Genomic DNA, 16,231 nt, shown 5'->3' with positions numbered 1-16,231 from the left:
GATAACAGCACATGAAGAGCATACTCTTCGCATGGAAATATTGAACTATGCTATTGAAGCTGCAACCACAAATCTAATAGTCGATTGTTAAAGGACTTTGTAAATAAAGCAAGCAGAAGAAAAGAAGATTACCTAGCGCCCAGGAAGCAGAGAATTTTAGGGAACCCCTTGAGTGGATGGAGAAGGGCTAGGGTTGTCTTTTTGAACTGTGAAAGGACTTTTTGCGAAAAAGGCTGTCAGCCTCCAGCTGTGTGGATTCTAAAGACAAAAAAGGATTGAAAGAGACTGTAAAGGAACGAGAGGAAAAGAACTTTTTTTTGCAAAGAGAAAGGGAAAAGCTAGATTGTCTGACGAAATGGAGGCCGGCACCCCGAACCGCAGAGCTAAATGTATAATAGGTACACTAATAGTAGGAGTGATAATATTAATAGCTTTAGTGGTAACAATTTCTTATGTAAAGGGACATGAGGAAGAGGTAAAGGTAACTGATGCGAATTCTGTAGTAACACTTACACCCACTGTTGCAGGTGAGAAAAGGGAAAACACTCAAGAGAAAGCGTTATTGGCTGCGGAAGCCCGCAGGTTACATGTAGACGAGTCCCAAGGAGACTTTAGGTCAAATGCTTATGCTAAACTTTTGTATGAATACGTGGATGCCATGGAGGTTAAGGATTGCTACGTCTGCATGCAGTTGCCTGCGTCTGTAGATGAAGGAATTCGATATCATCACCTCCCTCTGACATATGGCATTACATGTAGCTTATTGCTTAGTATATTTTATGAGAGAGATAGTTTTGAATACTATTTCTCCAATTATGATTCTGTGTTGCCAGAAGTCCCGAATTATAAGCAGATGAATAAATGGGATTACTGGAAGAGTGAAGACAGATTGGCCAAGTTCTTCATTCCTTGGATTACCTTAGATACTTCACATGCCCGTAGAAATAATCTGACATGCAAGGTGTCAGAAGTCGAGAAAAAGTTCATAGGGCAGGTGGATGATCGTTACAGGAGACAAAAGATTTTGAAAAAATCAGGACAAGGGAAATTAGATTGGACCGAGGAAGAGAAGTCACACAAGAGAAAGGGTAGTAGTGGTCCAATAGCTTTAGATAAAGCGCAGAAAGGAAAGTTATGTCTTCACCGAGCCAAAACGTATTATGAAAATGTATACGTGGGTGAAGTTGACTGTGAACATGCTTTTAATTTAGAGTACTACACTAAGGATTTCCTGAAGGGAATGCAAGTAATTCCAAATGTGTATTTTGTATGTGGAAGAAATGCTTACGTGAGACTACCTGACAACTGGTACGGATCATGTTACTTGGCAATTGTCTTCCCCAAAATATATCATGCACAAGACTTATTGATCAATGAGGGCCAGATATCATCGAGGGGAAGGAGAGATTTAGGAGATGCAGAAATGGTTGGAGATGTCTTTGGAGCTATGTTCCCTCTTTTGGGAATAATCCTTAATGATGTTAAAATTAGACGACTGGCAACAGTTGTCGACAGGTTGTCTGCCAGCACTGCTCAGTCCTTAATGCTGGTAGAAGGAGAGATGCAATCGATAAGGGCTATGGTTCTTCAAAATCGGCTTGCATTAGATGTCTTATTAGCAAAAGAGGGCGGAGTCTGTAAGGCTTTGAAGGTTCAGGAATGTTGCACTTACATTCCAGACCTTTCAAAACCCCTTGAGAAAGTTATTAAGAACATAACTAATATACACAAAGAGATCGAAGACTTGAGTAGAGAAAATGTCTGGGAAAAGGTGGGCCACGGAATGAGTACAGTTGGAGGGTGGTTTTCCACCTTAGGCAAAAGCTTTATTTGGTATATCCTAAAGCCTATCATCATAATATTGATCTGTGGGATAATATTGTGGGGATTGGTGAGGGTATTCAAATGGTACAGAGCAAGAAGGTCAGAAAGGGCCCAAAGAGAACAGTTGCAGAGATTGGCTGCCATACAAGATAATCAGTACAGGAGCCTGAGAGCTCTGGAAGCGCAGAGAATGCCAGCAATAACTGCAGTTTAAATGTTAGTGATGACCCCGAGAGGTCATCAAAGGGGGGAACTGAGAGAGCGCAAACTGATATAAATATATGAGTACATCACACTTACCTATAGAGAGCATAATACATGAAGAGAAATGCCATGAGTGCTAATAGTATTTGAAATTATATTCTAAATGTATAGCTAATATAGAGATTTAAGTAGAAGTGGAATTAATACAGAAATGTGTGACATTATATGATTTTAGTAGACGTGATTATTTTGAATCTATGTCGTGTAGCTGTTAACATATAAGATGGTCTGTGGTAAAACGCAGAACGTGGTAGGCCTCAGGGCCAGAGCTGGAGCTAAAAGGGAAGGTGTTTCTTTTCACGACACAGATTGTTTAACGTTTTTGGTCATTGCATTAATGGGCCATGATTTAGAGTAATGTTTTCTAAATAATAGAATAAGAGTTTTAACATGCTTTAATTAAATGAAGAAATAGAATGCTATAATCATAATGTGAAATATTGTAGGCCTGAAATGTTTTAGCATTGATTTACACGTACATGTCTGGGCTGAGAAATGTTGCAAGCCTTTTTAGAAGTCTATGAGAGTTGGGTTCTTGGCGGCAGATATCTGTCTGCAACAGGAAAGGGGGGATCCAATTATAAGTGAATGAATAGAGGTCTGTTCAGTAGACGGCCCAGACATGGAGGAGGGTTCTGGAATGTTTAAGGGGTATCAGCGGGCCGGAGAAGAGACTGAGAAGCAAGGTCAACTCTAACGTCTGAGGCCCAATACAAAGCATCATGGAAAAAGCCTGAAGTTGCACCACGTGAGAGGCGTTTCGCAAGGGGCGTCTCAAATGTTGTTGACTGTTTTGTATTAGGGACAGCACCCCTGGGTGGAGTTAGAGCAGAGACCTGAGGACCCTTTAGAGAGCGGATGGGTAGGCAGTGAGGGGTCATGACTGGAGAATTTTAGGTTTTCACCAAGAGACTTAGAGTGGGTGACTTCCCTTGGGGGTCATTCATTGCTGACACCTTTGTTAGGTTGGGATTTGGTTAAGTAGGGATACCATCTAGAACAGGGTAGGGACGCCTAACCTGTGTTTGTTTTCCTCCAACCTAAATGAAGGAGAGATATGCGTCTATGCTGATAGCTTTGCTATTTTTAGAACTTGTGTTAGTGATTTCTGTTGCTCGTCTGAGGGCTTTCCGAGAGCACATGTATGTAATTGGACCTGTGTATCTCGTGAATCTCATTCTGAGATGCTTGTATTTGCAGCTCATTATATCTTTACAATAAACTTTTGAAACCTAGAAGTTGTCCGTGATCTTTGAGAGTAGAGTCCTTTCTTGGGTGAACTAATTTGCAGATAGGTGTACTGTTTCCTTCCAAGACAGGCAATAAAGGTTCAGTCGACCAGATCGAGGTTTGGATCAATAGATATAAGGTATCGATCAAAATCTCGCCCTTTCAAAGGTATGCCGGGGAATGGAAGTGATGATGCGAGACACCGCCATGTCTGTGAGGTGCGAGCAGGCCTTGCTAGTTTGTCTTCTATGCTGATAGCTTCCTGGTAGGAGGAAGCAGGTACTGTTCGTTAACAATTATCAGGAAAAGGTAGGTCTCATTGCCTGCAGAGCACTCCTCCTTCTGTTTCCAAACCTATCAGAAAGCAATGATAAATAATCTTTACTTTGGTTTTGTCTGTCATCGGTCTGAGAGTGCTAATTTTCTTGAAGTAGTATTTGGGATCATGGGCTATAGCAGATAGAGTCTCTGTCTCCTAAGGGAAGAGAATCAATTCACTTCAGTACGTGTTCAGTCTTTCTCCAACGTACGTTGCCCCCTGGTTGGCAGTGATTGGAAATCCTATAGTACTGCCTGATGGAAGCACAGTACACTGAAGAGTTCAAAATGGGAATAATGTGTAATTTCAGAGTGGGACGAGTTATGGGATTTAGTGATTATGTACATAATCCCCTACTCTTTTTTTAAATATTCAATCTACACCAACCTCTTCTTGCTTAAGAGCAAAAAAAAGTAAAGAGATTGAAATAGAAACGCAGAATAAAATAAAATATTATTGACGCTGACACGATTCAGGACAGTTAACGTATATTTAACTCTGATTCAGAGCTTGGATGTCAGCTGCTTCTTGTGTTTATCAATGACGCTCTTTCACATGGGTTCTGATAAGCTCCAACTACCCGCAACTAACAGTATGTGCACAGTGCACACGCCAACAGCCACGAGTTGCTAGGGGTGCACACCTGGGGCAAACTGAAATCTCTGCTACGTGGCGGAGTCAGTTGCCGACCTCCATGCTCCCAGCAGAGAACAGAGTTGGAAAAGCTCTGCAAACGCCACTGGCGGAGCGGAGTTCACTGCCTGCCCTTAATCATATGATTAAAAACACCCTGACGTCTCTACAAGAGAGACAATTTGGTGTCTCCAACCTGCCCATCTAATGGAGTATCTCCCGGTCCTAATATATTTGGTGTATAATTTTATATTGGTCAAGGCTTAACCTTCCTTTGATGGCTATCTCTCTGATATGCATCAGGGCCTGCTTCCCAATCTATATCCTCTAAGGGCCCTTTGTCCTTTTCCATAGCTCGTTTACGTTGTCTAGCATGTTGTTGCTTAAGGTTCTGTACGTGAGGGAGACTGCCTTCTCTCTTCCTGCAGTAGTCTCCCCTCTAGTGGAGTGTATTTAGGTAGGTCCATGCATGGTATGTTCTCCCTCTGCCACGCATGGCGCAGCTGTGCATACTTAATAAACTGGGATCTGTGCAGGCCGTATTCCTGACAAATTGTGAGCCAAGATTTGCCCCCCTTCTCATTATGCCCCGTATTGTGGCGATGTCCAAGAGATCACAGGCCTCAAATCCCCTTATATGCACAGTTCGTGGAACCGTCCCCCTTCCCAGATCGGCCTAGCCTTTGTGACCTGATTTGTCTACCCAATAGCCTTTATTGCTCTCTCCCATGCCTCTAGGGTGACTCGCGTTGTCGGTAGCAATTGGGAAGTACCTTTTCCACCATAAAGGTATTGTAGATCCGTATGGGTGCCATCATTTCTCTTTCTAGTCGGTATAGAGGGTGTTCCCATGCCTGGTGTGCCCATTCATTTATGGGTATGAGATGAGCGGCCCAATAATAGGCCTTTATATCCGATAACGCAAACCGACACTTTTAGGGGTTACGCTTTAACGCCTTCAGCTCAGTTCCGGGATGCCCTCTCTGCCATAACATGTATCTGATGTCACTCTCCAGCCCGGTAAACACTGTCCGAGGGAGTGGGAGGTATGTGTTTTGGAGCATGTAGAGCAGTTGGGGTAGGGTAATCATTTTAAAGACAGACGCTCTTCCAAGCAAAGAGAGGGGGAGGTCTCTCCATGTTGTGTAAGACCTTCCCCAGGTTATGGTGTCTACATTTCTCTCTGTGTGGGTTGATAAAAATTCCCAGATACTGAAAACCTTCTAAGGTCTCCAGGTAGTGGCAACCTTGCCGGGGTTCTGCTAGGGCAGTAAAGCGTGGACTTGTTCCAGTATATCCTGTATTCGCAGTGACGTCCATAATCCTCTATAGTATTGAACAAAACAGGAATAGTGGCATCTGGGATAGTGACATATAGGATAATGTCATCAGCGTAAAGGGAAATCTTTTCTACCTCTTTGCTGTTGGGAGTTATACTAACACCTTGGATTTCTGGGTGATGCCTGATACTACAAACAAGTGACTCAAGGGTGAGCGCGAAGAGAAGTGATGAAATGGGACATCCCTGTCTCGTGCCCTGCCCAATGGGGAAGCATGGCGATATCATCCCATTTGGTCGGACAGTGGCAGTTGGCATATTATAAAGTAGTGCAAGCCAGCTGCTGAACTTGGGGCCTATACCAAATTTGGCCAGTGTGCACTCTAGAAGCGGCTAATGAATGGTGTTGAACACTTTTTCGGCATCCAACTATACAAATATGTGTAGTGTATCTCAATGATTCACTTCCATTAACCAGTTGTGGGCCCTACAAAAATTTAGGCTAGTGGTGCATCTAGGCATGAAACATGACTGGTCTTCATGGACGAGAGATGTGATGTATTTAAGGAGACAGGCTATTAACATTGTTGCTAATATCTTTACCTCGTTGTTCAGTATGGAAATGGTATAATACGAATCGCACCTAGTATTCAGTTTACCATATTTATGTATTAGTACTGTCGTTGATGACCTTACGTCTAGGGGTAGGATGCCCTCTTTATGTACGTCCTCGTAAAGATGCAGCAGGTGGGGGCCCAGGAGGTCTACACAGCATTTATATAGTTTGGCCGTTAACCCGTGTGTCTTCCCATGTCGCAACCTCGCCACTGCCTCTTGTGTTTCTGTCAGGGTTATGTCAGCCTCTAATTCTTGCGCCTCCTCTTCTCCCAGTACTGGGGTCTGAATCTTCACCAGGAAGCTCACTATTTCAGTGTTTGAGCTTAGAGGGTGGGCCATATAGAAACCCTGGTAGTAGTCGGCGAATGCCCTGACTATATGTGTATCTGTGGTGTAGGTGGTATCCTGTAATCTCTGTAATCTCTCACACCCATCTATCCTGGTGCTCCTTTTTCTTGATCCATGCCAGCATTTTCCCCGCCTTATCTCCAACCTCATAGAGGCGATAGAGCTTCGCCAATCTCTGCTTCCTAGTGTTGTCCATAGCTACGTCTCTGCATTCCTGTTTCAGGGTGTCCTATTGTCGGGTTAACTTGGGACATTTATCATGAATTGCCTGGCCTTTGAGACCTAGTATATGGTGTTTCAGGTCTTCTAGTTATCTGGCCCTTTCTTTCTTTTCTCATGCAATGTGACTTTGGGTCCCTTCGCGCAGCAGTCTTGTAGGCCTCACACACCGTCAACCCAGAAAGGACTACGTTCTAATTCTCACGAAAGTATATTTCTGTATCGGCCCGCAATCCAATCAGCACGTTACCGTCCCGCAAGTCCCAGGCGTTGAGATGCCATCCAGTTTTGTGACCAGGGCCCTGTGTTCCTATTTTTACTATAAGCGGGGAGTGGTCAGAGAGACCCCTCACCAAGTAGTCAGCCCTTCCTACCTCATTTAGTTCATCTCCAGGAAGAAAAAAACCATAGTCTAGCCTGGAGTACACTTTATGTGCACCAGAATAGTAGGAAAATTGTGTGTCTTGGTGATGTTCCTGCCATCACAAATCAACCAGTCTGAGAGTGCTAGAAAATGGTGACAATGGAGTGGTGGCCTAAGACGCTCCAACCCCCCCAAGCAATCCAGTGATGGGTTCATTACATCGTTGAAGTCACCCCCTATTAAGTGAAGTGTTGAGGGTGTCTCGAGCAGGATGTACATGATCTTAGAGTGGGTGCCTAGAGTCTGGGTGGTGCATATGCGCATATCAAGGTCACCTTTTTCCTGCCCCATTGCCCGGTAACTCCCACGTATCTGCCCATGGGATCTTGCCAGAGATGTGTCATTTTGAAGGGGGAGGACTTTTTGATCATTATGGTCACTCCCCTTTTTCACCAGGCCAATCATGATGTGCTTTCATGCCGACATAACTGTGGCGGTGTAACCTTCACATCTGAGTTGGCGGTTTGGACGGTTATAAGGTGGAAAATCATCATTTTCACTTTTTCCACTTCCTTTTCCAACATGAACCTGAACGCCCAAGCCCTCCCTTACCTACTGCTACTTGACCACGAAGCAAATCAACCACGGTGTTTGCAGAATCATAGGTAAGCCTCTTTTTTATTTCTGTCTATTCACATTAGCTATGGACTTGTGCATGTTTAAATCTCTTGTGCAAGCTACATTTTACTAATGTGCAATACATATGCGTGTAATGTTGTCATGTAGGAAATAAAAAAAAACACCTGTATAATTTTATTTTAATTGTAAATTTGGTTCAAGCTGCCTTCATGGTATTCGACACTTACACATATATAAAGAAAATATAAAGACAAAATCAAAACGTGTCTTTACAGGTGTTTTTAATTACTTTTCATAAACTATCAAATTATAAACATATGCATTACACATTATTGGAAATTCTTTAGTTTAATTTTATGTAGAAATTGCACTGGACAAAGTGAAATCCTTTTTTTTAAGTAAACATAAAAATTCATGTAAGTCTAAAATAAAATAATGTTATATATTAATAAATGTAGCATTTTATGTATTTGAATACATTCTAACTCTCTCTTTATTTTTTTAAGGTGTGCTGTATATGTGCTTATTTATATCACTTTCAAATAAACACACCTGTATTATCACTTAAATAAAAATAGAACACAATTTGTTTGGTGTAAGTGTCCATTATCATGATAAATGCTTGCAAAATTTTAACTGCTTCAACTGGGTTGGCAGCACACAACATTAAAGGAATTACATATATTTGCACCGGTTGCACGGAACTGAGAAAATTGCACAGGCTACCGGTACGCAAGCAGATTATGTTTAAATCGTTGTGTATGGTGTATAGGGCAGTGAATGGATTAGGTCCAACATTTCTCCAACAACACTTTCAATGATACACACCGAGTAGACAGCTAAGTTCGGCTAATAAAGTACTAGTTATGACTTGTAGGATCAGGAAAGCACGATGGGGAGGCCGTAGTTTCATCTCTGGAGCCTCAACTATCTGGAACAAATTACCCCTGGCCTTTAAACAAAGTACTACTTTGATGGCCTTTAGGAGAAACATCAAAACCTGGCTTTTTAGCCTCTAGAAATCTTTGGACATCTTTGGGGAGATATTCACATTATTTCAGCGCCAGGACACCTCCCGGTAACAGCGCGCTTAACAAATGGTATAATAATAATAATAATAATAATAACATTGTTTACTAATGCTACCAGTGGAGCATGAAAACAAATTGGAATATCACAAGCTATCTGGAGAAGCTTGTTGTGAAGTTTCAAGAGTGCTGAAGAAAATTAAACTTCTGATTATTGATGAGGTAAGCATGGTCTCAAACTTAATGCTTGTTTTGTGCATTTAAGAATGCCGCAAATTCTTAAAAAAGAGTACGATGTCTTATTTGGAGGAAAACATGTAATAGTTTTTGGAGATCTACTGCAACTTACTCCCGTAAAAGGACAACCAGTATTTAAAACACTTGTGCATGAAGACACCAAAAAGTCTTTTGGAACTGTTGGAAAACGTTAACATTTTGTCATATTTCGAATACAAAGAACTCATTACAAATATGCGACAGGCAAATTATGTTGATTATGGAACTATTCTTCAAGATATAAGAATTGGACTACTGACAGAACATGGCAAAGAAGCTTTGCAGAGGCAGTTACTTTCCAATTTGTTTCCAAATGAAAATATAGGGGCATATTACCAACAAGTAGCGATATTTATCGATAAATAGGCTTAGCGACGATCTTTTTATCGCTGAGCATCGCCAGAATTTATCGCTGAGATAACGTGCTATTAGCAACGTTTATCTCCAAAGCGATAAATTTTCCGGCGAAATGCGTGACTATCGCTGAGAATACAGCGATATTCACGCATTAGCGATGAAATGCTCTTAGGCATGTTATCCACCTGCCATTGGATAACATGGCTAAGAACTGGTCTGGGCAGGTGTTAGTATTTGGAGATATTCGTGCTTAGCGCGAATATTTCCATCGCTACGCCTGCCTTGCTAATAGGCGATAGCATTGTTAGCGACTGTTTTCAGTCGCTAACAGTTTGGGGTACGCCCACTTTGCATGTCATTAGCGATAAATATCGCTAACATGCAAAGCGGGTCCCAAACCGCTCGCTATCAGCTAAAAGCTGTCTCTAACTGCTGTTAGCGACAGCTTGCTAATAGGGCGATAGAATTATCGCCGCTTAGCGGCCAAAAACAGCCGCTAAAGCGGCGAAAACTCCCTATCGCCACCCTTGATAATATGCCCCCAAGTTCCTGAGAAAATGCTTAATGCCAACACTGCATGAGTGTTCTATATTAATTGAACAACTTTTGAAGCTGGAAAATGAAGAAATATTAAAAATGGAAGCCATCGATAAAATCGAGCATGAAGGAATCACTATTATTTTGACAGAAAAATTGAAGACAAAAATTGGATTCTTTAGAAAAATCGATATCTAAAACTGCTGGTTTAATAATGAATCTATATGCATGTATAACTGTCGGTAATTTTAAGGTGTAATTTGGATGTAGAAAAGGTTTAGTTAATGGAGCAATGGGCAAAGTTGTGGATTTTGTTAATTATTCAGACAAAGATGGAATTGAATTTTTAAAAATTAAATTTGATCAGATTGAAGAAGTAAAACAAATTGGTCGTTGTTCAATTCATTTTTTGCTTGTTAAATATTTATATGTCCGTAGAAAACAGTTTCCACTTTCTCTGGCATATGTAGTGTCTATTCATAAATCTCAAGGTTTAATTGTAGACAGTGCTTTGGTGAACATTGGAAATACTATGTTTAAAGAGGGTATGGCATATGTTGCTTTGTCACGAGTCAGAGTATTATCTAGTTTGTTTTTGATTGATTTTGATGACACAAAGGTTACTGCAGATGCAAACTGTGTAAAAGAGTATAATAGGTTAAGAAGAGCGTATGCTCACAATTTAGGTCAATGTCCTGTATTGAAAAAGGACACTGTTGAAGAGATTGTTGGTTATCAGTTTGAACATAGTTCAGGTGTCAGCTGCTATGCTAATGTAGTGGTCAATGTTGTTTTTTTCTTGAAGGTTTGCAACAGCAAATTATGGAGAATCAGGAAAAAACATTTTGTTCCTTGTTGCATTCCATTTATGAAAAATTGAGAACTGATACAAGTAAGATACAAAGTGTTTGTGATGTTCGTAATCTTTTGGATGTATGTTCTGGTTCTGCACAATTTACGCAGAATATCCAACAAGATGCTCAGGAATTTCTAATGTATATGCTTACTATATTGGAAAATGAAGGCATAGAAATGGAAAATATTTTTGGCCTTTCTTATAAATGGGAACATTATTGTGAAAATTGTATGTATACATGTAGCTCTCTTTGAAACTTTAGTTCGGCTATTACAGCCATAAAAGAACATTTAGATTTACAACATGTTAAAATCCAAGTCAAGAAAAAAGTACAAGATCATAAAGAACACTAGTTAATATACATAGCAATATAAAATCATCCATTGGGAAGTAGACATATGTAAATCATCATTATGAGAAATTTGATCTATTAAAACATACATTAAAAATATTATTTAAACTAAGAATATTTAAAAAAGGATGATTCACGTCCAATGTTTTTATAGCGCCCAGGATCGAAATAGGAGCCAGTTAGCAGGTATTACTATTTCTTGCATGAATTAATTAGCAAATATCTACACTTACAGGATTAGTTTTTACAGATTCTAGAATCACAACAAATGACAAGTAGGAGCTGGTATTAGTTATTGTCATATCAATTTTTTGAGTAAATGCCTTCGTTTACACCACATAGCAAATAGAAATTTCGAAATTGCAACAACATAAACCGGGTTAGTATCGGATTTTAGGATCCTATATAATTCTATGTAATTTCTAATACCCAGGTTTCTGCAGAGTTGAATAACCCACTTATACCTAGCCTGCTTATATGCCAAGCAGAAGAACAATACATGAATTACTGTTTCTTCATCCACTAGGCACCCAGGACAAAGGCGCGGGGTAGCCCTCGCCCACTTATTAGTTGAAGCATGAAGCGGGAGCGTCCCATATCTAAATTGCAAAAACAACTTCTTTGCTAATGGCGGTTGTATTGAATCCAACACCGGCTCCAATTTGTATTGGGACTTAATATCCAAAAACCCATAAGTTAGACAAGAGGGGTTAACTATCTGTAAAATACTTGTCAATTTGTACTCTTTCAAGGCACTAGCTACAGATTTTTTTGAAATAGCTAGGCAAGATTCCTCAGGTACGGTCCATAGGTCCTCCCTTCCTATTGCACGAAAAGGATCCCTAATAAAGGACAGCCACGGGATACTACCAGCCCCCATGGTTGACATTACCACTTTTAATTCCTCCCTATAGTGACCTAGCTCTGGGGTACTCCACAGCCGTTGCCAGTACAGCAATGGGCGTGAAGAAATTAGGTCTGCAATTGGGAAGACATCCAGATCCATCCTTAGTGGTACTAGTGGTGTATTTTTGGGCAGACTCAGAATTTGTCTTATAAAATAGTTTTCTTTTACAGTAAGGGCGTTAGATAGGCTATGTCCCAACAGTTCTGCCCCATATATGGTTGCTCCCCTTGCTTGGACTTAATACATTTCTAAAAGCGGGCTTATAACCTGTAAGGCACAACTCTTATGAACTTTTAAAATCCCTCCAATAGCCTGAGTTAACTTTAGGTTAGCTTTATTGATTTGGGGTCCCCACCCCATTTTATCGTTTAAAGTAAGACCTAAATAGTCAAAGTAAGGGACCCTTTCCAGTGGTCTATCGTCCATTCTTGGGTGCAGGTAATTTATAGAATTAGCGTTGAAGACCATATATATTTTGTCTTCTTAATATTTACCACCAAAATCCTTTTTTTGGCTAAATTCATTTAACACACGCTGCATCCCCATTGGTGATTTCGAGAGGAGCCGGGACGCTCCTTGGCTGGAGTATCTGTGCGCACAATAAATCACCTTAACATAACATAACATAACATAACATAACATAGCATGGTGTCATCCGCAAACATTAATGCAGGAAATTTGCGGTGGGCTAGTTTTGGAGAGTCGATATCCTTAACCGCAAGTAGATCTTCAATTAACACGTTAAAAAGAGGGAGAAGAGGGTTGGCGCAAGCACACAACCCTGCCTCACCCCCTTTCCAACAGGGAAAGGAGCCGTTAATTTCCCGTTCCTGCCGTACCTTACTCTAGCAAATGTTCCCTCATGGAGGCGTTTAAGCTGGTAACAGAGATATGGTGGAACTCCCATGTCCAGCATGATACCCCACAGCTGGTCACGGTCCACCATATGGAACGCTGATTTAAGGTCCACGAAGGTAAGGTACAGGCTCCCACCCTCCAGAACTACGTGCTTCCAATAGATCAGTTGTAGCCTAAATAGCTGATCTATGGAAGATGTTTTACATCTGAAGCCTGCTTGCAAGGGAGTTAAAACATTAAGGTCTTCCATCCATTCCTGGAGACTTCCCTGTAACACTCTAGCAAAGATTCTTTGTGTTACATCAATAAGGCTAATTGGCCTATAATTTGCGGGTTCAATGGGGGACCTTTTTTTGTAGATAGGGATAATCTCTGCGCCAGCCCACGTGGGGGGGGGGGCTGGCAAGCCATAAAGAATTGCATTAAATAATGTTTGAAGGTATGGAGCCCACACTACCTGTTCATTTCTATACAGGTCCCCGGGGATTCTATCTAGCCCCGGTGCTTTATTTGGTAATAAATTTTCTAGGGCAGAAAATACCTCAGGCATGGTGCATGGGGGTATATCCCCTGGAGAATCAGGGATTTGGCAACACACCATGGTCCCGCTCACACTCGATCTACTGGGTGGGCTTAAATATAGATCCTTAAAATAAAGACGCCAGGCTTCCTCACCAATATTGGGCTCAATGGTAGTCCTACCCTCAGTTTTTCAAGTATGGACTAGATTCCAGAAGCCTCTAATATCTTTAGAATTCAAGGCATTCCTAATGGCCTGCCATCTATCCATTTCCCATTTAGATTTTGCTTGTAAAATATATTTTTTTTAAATACCCTAGCTTCCGTTATGCGCGCACTATCACCCCCCTTAATACTTGACAGCAGGGCTCCCTTAGCATCCCTGCACGTCCTATTGTACCAGGGGTTATTATCACTACAGTGATTGCTCTTAACAGGCTTGCCACTGTAAAAGAAATCCCCCAGGATTGTAACCATATCCTGGTGGATTTTCCTTAGGCCATTAACAGGTTCTAAATTAGCACTATTTCGAGGCTTGCCTTTCCTAACAGAGGAATAATACTGTTGTACATGTCTGACATTGTTTCTGGAGATTGGATTATTGTGCCCCAATGAATTCATCTCCCTCCTTCAGCCACAACTAAGTTATCTAATAAGGGGTTATCAAAACCTTGTTCTATGTCTGCTAAATGGAAATCTAGCATTACGACCAAAGGATTTAGGTTACTTTCTTCACGGAAATTAACGTGAAACTTCGCGACATTGTGCCAGATTTCAACACTTAATGAAATATAATCGATTATTGGTGCCTGGCCAAATCTCTCAAAGGTGGAATACCCAGGGTTATCATCAGGGAACCGACCATTACAGGCCCTCAAGGAATGAGTGAGGGTAAGAGAGGTCAGTTGGAGAACAAGTGGGGTCCACCCCCTTATCAGATAAGCGTTAGACACAGGGATTTACCATATTGAACCCTCATCACTGGTAATGGGTGTTGTCAAACTATTAAGGGGTTCAAAGTGGCAGTTAAAATCCCCAGCAATTAAAAAATACGCTTTCCCCCAAAAGTGAATTGAGGAGAATAGCCAAACAGTCTGACGTCGGGGATGTTCCCCCATACTGTACTGGCCGAGAGTAAACATTGATAATGGCCAACTTTGGGAGATTTCTATGGGTGAGGAGAATGCATAAAATATCGGGTGAATGGGTTTCTATTCTCTTCACCGTGCATCCTAGATGAATTCCCACCCATATACATAGACCCCCCGAAGGTCTACCCCTAGGGCCCTTCACTGCTACTTCACAGTATGCCGCAAAGTCTACTCTATATAGTGAACTTAGTGCCCAGGTTTCTTGAAATAAGCAGATCTCGTGAGAGTCTATGAAATCACCCCAATCGGGCAAATCTAGTTTAGCCATAAGGCCCTCAATATTCCAAGACAGAATACTAGGGCCATTTAATCTCGCTTCCAACCCACTCTCGACAGTTACCTCCACCTCTCGACTGTCTATGGCTTCAGGGGTCTCATAGTTAATGTTGGGGGTAGCTAATATTTGGGGATATAATTCAACTGCACAGGATGCAGAATTGATTTTAGTAACATCTGTAGATTTACCCATCTCCTCACAAGCACTAACTATAGAAACTTTACAAATCTCATTGGTCCCCGACACATCACTTGGCACAAGCTGTTGGTTTGTTACCCCAGCCCCCGAACCCAAAGTACTATCGCACAACTGTTTAGCCAATATCGGTGGGCAGGAGTCAGTTGGGGTCAGTCAATCCACCAAATCTAACACACTGAATCTGGTAATGAGAGGGACACTAGGTGCAAAATAAATACTATCCATCCCTTCTCTGATACTAACAATACCAGGCAGGACACACCTATCCCAGTTCTCTCCTTGATGTCCAAATTTAGCCATGTGATTTGGGGTAGAATACAAGTAACTTAAATCAAAGGTCTGGATGCTAGATCTCATATTTTTGTAAAACCCCTCACAAACATGTTGGACCACTCAACTATCTCTGAAATTGATAACTCTGCAATCGCCCGCTAGATCTTTCGGTCTGCGTCCTACCCAACTTACTCTGCGAACAAATAAAATTTGGCTTTGCACATTTGGCGGAAGGGGTCTATTATTGTTTATCCAGTGAATCGTTTTATTTTTTAATTCGATGTAGGATTCAACTCTACCTGTTTCTAGTTCAGGGACCCCGGCCAAGCAACAACATAAGGTGAGGAGTCAGGGGTTAAATCAATGTGTGGCAGAATGTTCTTAGGTTCATTGCCTTTATATTTTCCCTTTGAGCCTCGATTTAATTTTTGCATTAGACCCCCTCCCGACAATTGTTGTACTGCTCTTTCACCCTGGTAGCAGTCCGTTTTTTACTGTGCCTCTGCACCATCATCGATGCTAGGTCCAGCTACATCATTCCTGCACACTGTGGTGTCCATTGGATTAGGGACAGGAGGATGGAACAATGAAGGGTTGGTGACGACGAGGTCCCGAGGTCCATTCTTCATAGGTTTATTGACCTGGCCACTCTTCACCGGATTATTCTTGATACATTCCAAATTGGCTGTGGTAAACTTTTCAAATGTTGCCAGTCTATCCTCGCCAATAACCTTTCAAGTAGGGGCTGTATAGAGAATGTAATAAGGCCTCCTACTTTTAACCTTACTCCCTCTTCCACTGGGACGATAAATCCTCAGTGGGGACCGTGGACACGATATGTGGTGCAGGTGTGATCACCTAGGATGCTTTGATACTTATGGACGCTATTTTCACCAAATCACCAG

Source organism: Lissotriton helveticus, chromosome 4_1 (assembly GCF_964261635.1).
Source record: "Lissotriton helveticus chromosome 4_1, aLisHel1.1, whole genome shotgun sequence".
NCBI lineage: Eukaryota > Metazoa > Chordata > Amphibia > Caudata > Salamandridae > Lissotriton > Lissotriton helveticus.
Note: the sequence above shows the minus strand (reverse complement) of the source record.